The sequence below is a fragment of the Lucilia sericata genome, unplaced genomic scaffold, assembly GCF_015586225.1.
Source record: "Lucilia sericata isolate MDLA Ls3-8-SP2 unplaced genomic scaffold, ASM1558622v1 Contig000270F_arrow, whole genome shotgun sequence".
Taxonomy (NCBI): domain Eukaryota; kingdom Metazoa; phylum Arthropoda; class Insecta; order Diptera; family Calliphoridae; genus Lucilia; species Lucilia sericata.
In genome coordinates, this window is record NW_023994295.1 from 145,332 (window position 1) to 152,500 (window position 7,169).

The window sequence follows — 7,169 nt, forward strand, 5'->3', positions numbered from 1 at the left end:
TTTCGACTCGAATTGAAATTAAGAATAGGGGTGAATAATATTCCTCATTATTAAAAAAAGTTTTACTAGTAACCAAATTATTTATCAACCGAGAATCTTGTAGAAAATATCATCATAATAAGATCCTCAAGATCTTAATGCCTTAGAATTTCAAAAGAATTTTCAAACTTTCAAACCAAGACAGGATAAAACTCATAGATATAATGGCAACTCTGAGAGCAACATTTGTTGTAGTTGTTGAATAAACTAAAACACTCAAAATCACGCTTATTTTGAGTGGTAATGTTGGTTTAACAGAAAATACACGAAAACAACAATAATCAAACGACGACTCTAAAATACGACTTTATTATTTTTGTAAATTTAGTTATTTTACCAAGTCTACATCAGTGACGGCTTAACGGAGTAGAACGTCAGTTACCTCTTCACCTTAAATGGTATTAGTTCGTTCGCATACGGGTCATTCATTCATATAGTGCTAGATATATAAAAATCTAACGAAGATTTCGTTTTGTTACAACGTGTGATCAACTTGACTTGAATAGTTTAATAATTTCTTGATCAAGTGTTTTTAAACTACGAACTAAAGTTATTTTCGAATTTAAACAAAAACTTAATATTGTTAATCGTATTAGAAGTAATTTTACTGCAACTACTAGTAGTTAAAATAAATTAATACAACTTTTCCAAAAAAGAGTGGTAAGTTTTAGTGCAACAACAGTGATCATACATTTCGTATAATTGAAAAACTAGCTTTATTTTAAAAAATCCAAAATTTGTTTACGAAACTTCCGCAAAACAACTTTTTTTCTTTTGTAATTTTTTTTTTTTATTAACAAATAAATTGTAAATGGTTTTTTGTTTGTGAATACTAGTAAAAAAAAAGCAGCAACAAAATGTGTTAAACTACCAATGAACTGAGCACGCACTCAGTCAGCTATAGTGTAATTTAGAGTGTAATGTAATAAAATTTAATAAATAACAAAGTGTTGTTTTTTGAGCATATTGCAGCAATCTCTCACAACACTGGCCCCCTAATAGTCAGAGTGGGGCTTTGGTTAAATATTTTCTTTAAACACTTAACTGGCATTGTGATTTTTGTAACAAAAATATGTTTTTTTATGCTAAATTATAAGAAACTAGTGAATGAATGTTATTTGTAATAAAAAAACTATTATGGACGCTTGAAATCATGAAATACAATTTTATGTAATATTTATTACTTTAACTATACGTTAATGTTTTCAAAAAAAAAAGTAACTTTCTTTAACACATATGTACGTTCATTTAATGAATAAGATTAGTATATGAACCATTGTAATGAAAAAAATAAATAAATATGTTTGTAAGCAGGTATCTACTCAGGTCTATCTCACTGACCCTGTTGCTCTGACACGTTTTTTGGTTGGTGTTAGTCAGGCATGGATAATTGAAATAACGAAACTACATACTAGAATTGACTATAACAAGACTATAAAATAGTATTTATACAAAACTATATACTAAACTATAGACTAAACTATATACTAGACTATAGACTGGTCTATAGATTAAACTAAAGACTAGACCACACTATAGACTAGACTAATATACAGATTTTGCTATAGACTGTAGACTAGACTACAAATAGGATTATAGACAAGATTATAGACTAGTCTAAATATTGGAATATAGACTACACTATAAACGAGAGCAAACACTAGACTATAAAATAGATTATAGACTAGGTCATACTGGACTATAGACAAGACATAAGACTGGACTATAGACAACAGCATAGAATAGATTATAGATTGGACTATAGACTAGATTATAGATATGTCTATAGACTAGTGTAGTCTATATACTAGTCTATAGTCTATACTACAGATCAGACTATAGAGTAGACAATAGGCTAGACTTTGGAATATACTAGACTATAGACTCGACTATATACTACAGCATACAATAGATTATACATTGGACTATAGAATAGACTATAGACTAGTATAGTCTATATTCTAGTCTATAGTCTATACTACATATTAGACTATATACTAGACTATAGAGTAGACAATAGGCTGGACTTTGGAATATACTAGATTATAGACTAGGCTATAGACTAGGCTATAGACTAGACTATAGCCTATACTATAGACTAGACTATAGACTAGAATATAGACTAGACTATAGACTAGACTATAGACTAGACTATAGACTAGACGATAGACTAGACGATAGACTAGCAAATAGACTAGACGATAGACTAGACTATAGACTAGACTATAGACTAGACTATAGACTAGACTATAGACTAGACTATAGACTAGACTATAGACTAGACTATAGACTAGACTATAGACTAGACTATAGACTAGACTATAGACTAGACTATAGACTAGACTATAGACTAGACTATAGACTAGACTATAGACTAGACTATAGACTAGACTATGACTAGACTATAGACTAGACTATAGACTAGACTATAGACTAGACTATAGACTAGACTATAGACTAGACTATAGACTAGACTATAGACTAGACTATAGACTAGACTATAGACTAGACTATAGACTAGACTATAGACTAGACTATAGACTAGACTATAGACTAGACTATAGACTAGACTATAGACTAGACTATAGACTAGACTATAGACTAGACTATAGACTAGACTATAGACTAGACTATAGACTAGACTATAGACTAGACTATAGACTAGACTATAGACTAGACTATAGACTAGACTATAGACTAGACTATAGACTAGACTATAGACTAGACTATAGACTAGACTATAGACTAGACTATAGACTAGACTATAGACTAGACTATAGATAGACTATAGACTAGACTATAGACTAGACTATAGACTAGACTATAGACTAGACTATAGACTAGACTATAGACTAGACTATAGACTAGACTATAGACTAGACTATAGACTAGACTATAGACTAGACTATAGACTAGACTATAGACTAGACTATAGACTAGACTATAGACTAGACTATAGACTAGACTATAGACTAGACTATAGACTGGACTATAGACTAGACTATAGACTGGACTATAGACTAGACTATAGACTGGACTATAGACTAGACTATAGACTAGACTATAGACTAGACTATAGACTAGACTATAGACTAGACTATAGACTAGACTATAGACTAGACTATAGACTAGACTATAGACTAGACTATAGACTAGACTATAGACTAGACTATAGACTAGACTATAGACTAGACTATAGACTAGACTATAGACTAGACTATAGACTAGACTATAGACTAGACTATAGACTAGACTATAGACTAGACTATAGACTAGACTATAGACTAGACTATAGACTAGACTATAGACTAGACTATAGACTAGACTATAGACTAGACTATAGACTAGACTATAGACTAGACTATAGACTAGACTATAGACTAGACTATAGACTAGACTATAGACTAGACTATAGACTAGACTATAGACTAGACTATAGACTAGACTATAGACTAGACTATAGACTAGACTATAGACTAGACTATAGACTAGACTATAGACTAGACTATAGACTAGACTATAGACTAGACTATAGACTAGACTATAGACTAGACTATAGACTAGACTATAGACTAGACTATAGACTAGACTATAGACTAGACTATAGACTAGACTATAGACTAGACTATAGACTAGACTATAGACTAGACTATAGACTAGACTATAGACTAGACTATAGACTAGACTATAGACTAGACTATAGACTGGACTATAGACTAGACTATAGACTAGACTATAGACTGGACTATAGACTAGACTATAGACTGGACTATAGACTAGACTATAGACTGGACTATAGACTAGACTATAGACTAGACTATAGACTAGACTATAGACTAGACTATAGACTAGGACTATAGACTAGACTATAGACTAGACCTATAGACTAGACTATAGACTAGGACTATAGACTAGACTATAGACTAGACTATAGACTAGACTATAGACTAGACATAGACTAGACTATAGACGAGACTATAGACTAGACTATAGACTAGACTATAGACTAGACTTAGACTAGACTATAGACTAGACTATAGACTAGACTATAGACTAGACTATAGACTAGACTATAGACTAGACTATAGACTAGACTATAGACTAGATATAGACTAGACTATAGACTAGACTATAGACTAGACTATAGACTAGACTATAGACTAGACTATAGACTAGATCTAGACTAGACTATAGACTAGGAACTATAGACTAGACTATAGACTAGACTATAGACTAGACTATAGACTAGACTATAGACTATAGACTAGACTATAGACTAGACTAGACTATAGACTAGACTATAGACTAGACTATAGACTAGACTATAGACTAGACTATAGACTAGACTATAGACTAGACTATAGACTAGGCTGTAGACTAGACTGTTGACTAGACGGTAGAGTAGACTGTAGACTATATTATAGACTATACTATAGACTATATTATAGACTAGACTATAGATTATAATATAGACTAGACTAGACTATGGACTAAACTATAGACTAGACTTCAGACTGTTTCATTGGCTATTATGTAGACTACTTGTCAATAGTTTATAAGTTGGGAAAAGTGCCAATTTTTCGTTATCAAAATATACTGAAAGAAATACTAAGTATTAAATTTTCCATCCCTGGTGTTAGTAAATAATTTTCTTCTTTTTTTCTTCCGCTACCTAATGGTAGTAATTTTATCTAATGGATAAAAGTGTATCTATTACTAATACCATATAGCAAAGAAATGTGTGTAATTTTGAGTAGCTATAGCTCTTTTTAACACATAGTGGATTTGAGTAATTTAACACTCATTTAATAATTAATTATTTCCTTTGTATATTACAGAGTTTTTTTAAAAAACTGAAATTTTATTTTAATAATACACAAATAACAAAAATTCGAGTAATTATACGGATTTGAAAATATTTTGACATTATAATTAGTGAATTTCTTAAAACATTAACTTAAACTTTTAAATTAAAAAATGGTTCAACACAATATCTGGAAACTTTAGTGTTTGGAAATCTTTTTATTACACAAAACAATATATTTTCAAAATTGAGGTTTTTGAGTTAAGTTGAATTAAAATCTGGCCGGAGAATTTGACAATTTCGCGATCATACGATCACAATTCTTTAATACAATCATTAGAAATCAATATTTAAAAACATTTCCGCAAATTAATAGCTGCAAGATTCTTATTATTATAATCTTGATAAAAATAACTTTAGTATATTTTCAAGACCTTTAAACTTATGGTCCAATTTATATTGTAATTTTAACCTACTTATTGCTTATAAATATTTTTAATTTATTGGTCATCATTTTCAATTTGCTATTATTTTATTTATAGCTTTCCGTTAATTAGTAAACTGGAGTAATAATAATTTTTTTTAATAGTGGTAATTAAGATTGCTTTATTTATTATAATTATTTTAATTGATATAATATTAAATAGGTATTATATTATATATTAAATGTGTCAGAAAGTCTTAGGCTTAAAGTTCATCCCATTAAGTAATCGACTTAATAATTTCATGGACTCTATTATGAAAGTATAATAATTACTAAATAATAAACATTTTAATAAGTTTAGGGGTCAAAGGTTTATATTTTCATTGTAATAACGTAGTTAAAACCAAATACTTAATTTTTAAAGATCTGCTAATGATTGAACATCTGCTAAAGATTGGTAATATATTCGCATCATTAGATTTATTCGATAACACGTATGCGAATATCTAGAATTTTCCAACTGGTGTTTTTTTTTTGGCCACACATTAAATGTTTTATCACTTATGTGGACCAACCACCACATTTCAAGTAACTATTTACATTAATGGTTTACCTTGATCTTCGTACTAATAATCTGTAGTCTTTTTTCAGTTCGACACACTTACTACTTCAGATCAAAGATCGTGTTATAAACTATTTTGTTTTTAAATTGTATGAAGACTCCATATTTTTTTGCGGCATAAATGAATAAACAAATAAAATATGCAAAATACTATAGAAAATTTATCTGTAATGAAAACTAAAGACAATTTATTTATCATGTTTAACCAGTTTTAAATGTTTATAAATTCTAAAGAATAATTCATTAAATTTTCTTGATAAAACAATAAATTATACTGATATTTTGTAAGAGTGTTAGTACTATGAACGATAATATAAAAATTTAATTATATATATGGAATTAACAACAACAACAGCACATTTCAGAAATAATCGAAACTTGTTTGTTATATAGCGACAATAGTTACTTATGCAACATTAATAGATATATTTGCAAAATCCGGTGTAAAAAAAACTATTATCGATTTGGATAATAACAGTTGTATGTTATTAGATACTATGAAACGACATTCTTAGTTTAAACCATTCTAGTATTATTTACAAATTAGTATATCATCTATCTATCTATCTATCTATCTATCTATCTATCTATCTATCTATCTATATCTATCTATCTATCTATCTATCTATCTATCTATCTATCTATCTCTATCTATCTATCTATCTATCTATCTATCTATCTATCTATCTATCTATCTATCTATCTATCTATCTATCTATCTATCTATCTATCTACTATCTACTATCTATCTATCTATCTATCTATCTATCTATCTATCTATCTATCTATCTATCTATCTATCTATCTATCTATCTATCTATCTATCTATCTATCTATCTATCTATCTATCTATCTATCTATCTATCTATCTATCTATCTATCTATCTATCTATCTATCTATCTATCTATCTATCTATCTATCTATCTATCTATCTATCTATCTATCTATCTATCTATCTATCTATCTATCTATCTATCTATCTATCTATCTATCTATCTATCTATCTATCTATCTATCTATCTATCTATCTATATCTATCTATCTATCTATCTATCTATCTATCTATCTATCTATCTATCTATCTATCTATCTATCTATCTATCTATCTATCTACTCTATCTATCTATCTATCTATCTATCTATCTATCTATCTATCTATCTATCTATCTATCTATCTATCTATCTATCTATCTATCTATCTATCTATCTATCTATCTATCTATCTATCTATCTATCTATCTATCTATCTATCTATCTATCTATCTATCTTATCTATCTA

At 28.7% G+C, this 7,169-nt stretch overlaps 1 protein-coding gene across 1 annotated transcript in view; it reads left to right on the top strand.

The window, feature by feature from the left end:
* The first annotated feature begins 384 nt into the window (after positions 1–384).
* Positions 385–7,169, top strand: part of LOC119603029 (alpha-tocopherol transfer protein-like) — a 20,198-nt gene continuing 13,413 nt past the window's right edge. Inside the window, exon 1 of the mRNA XM_037954885.1 lies at positions 385–699. The gene's annotated coding sequence lies outside the window, so the exon portion shown is untranslated. The remainder of the gene's footprint in view (positions 700–7,169) is intronic.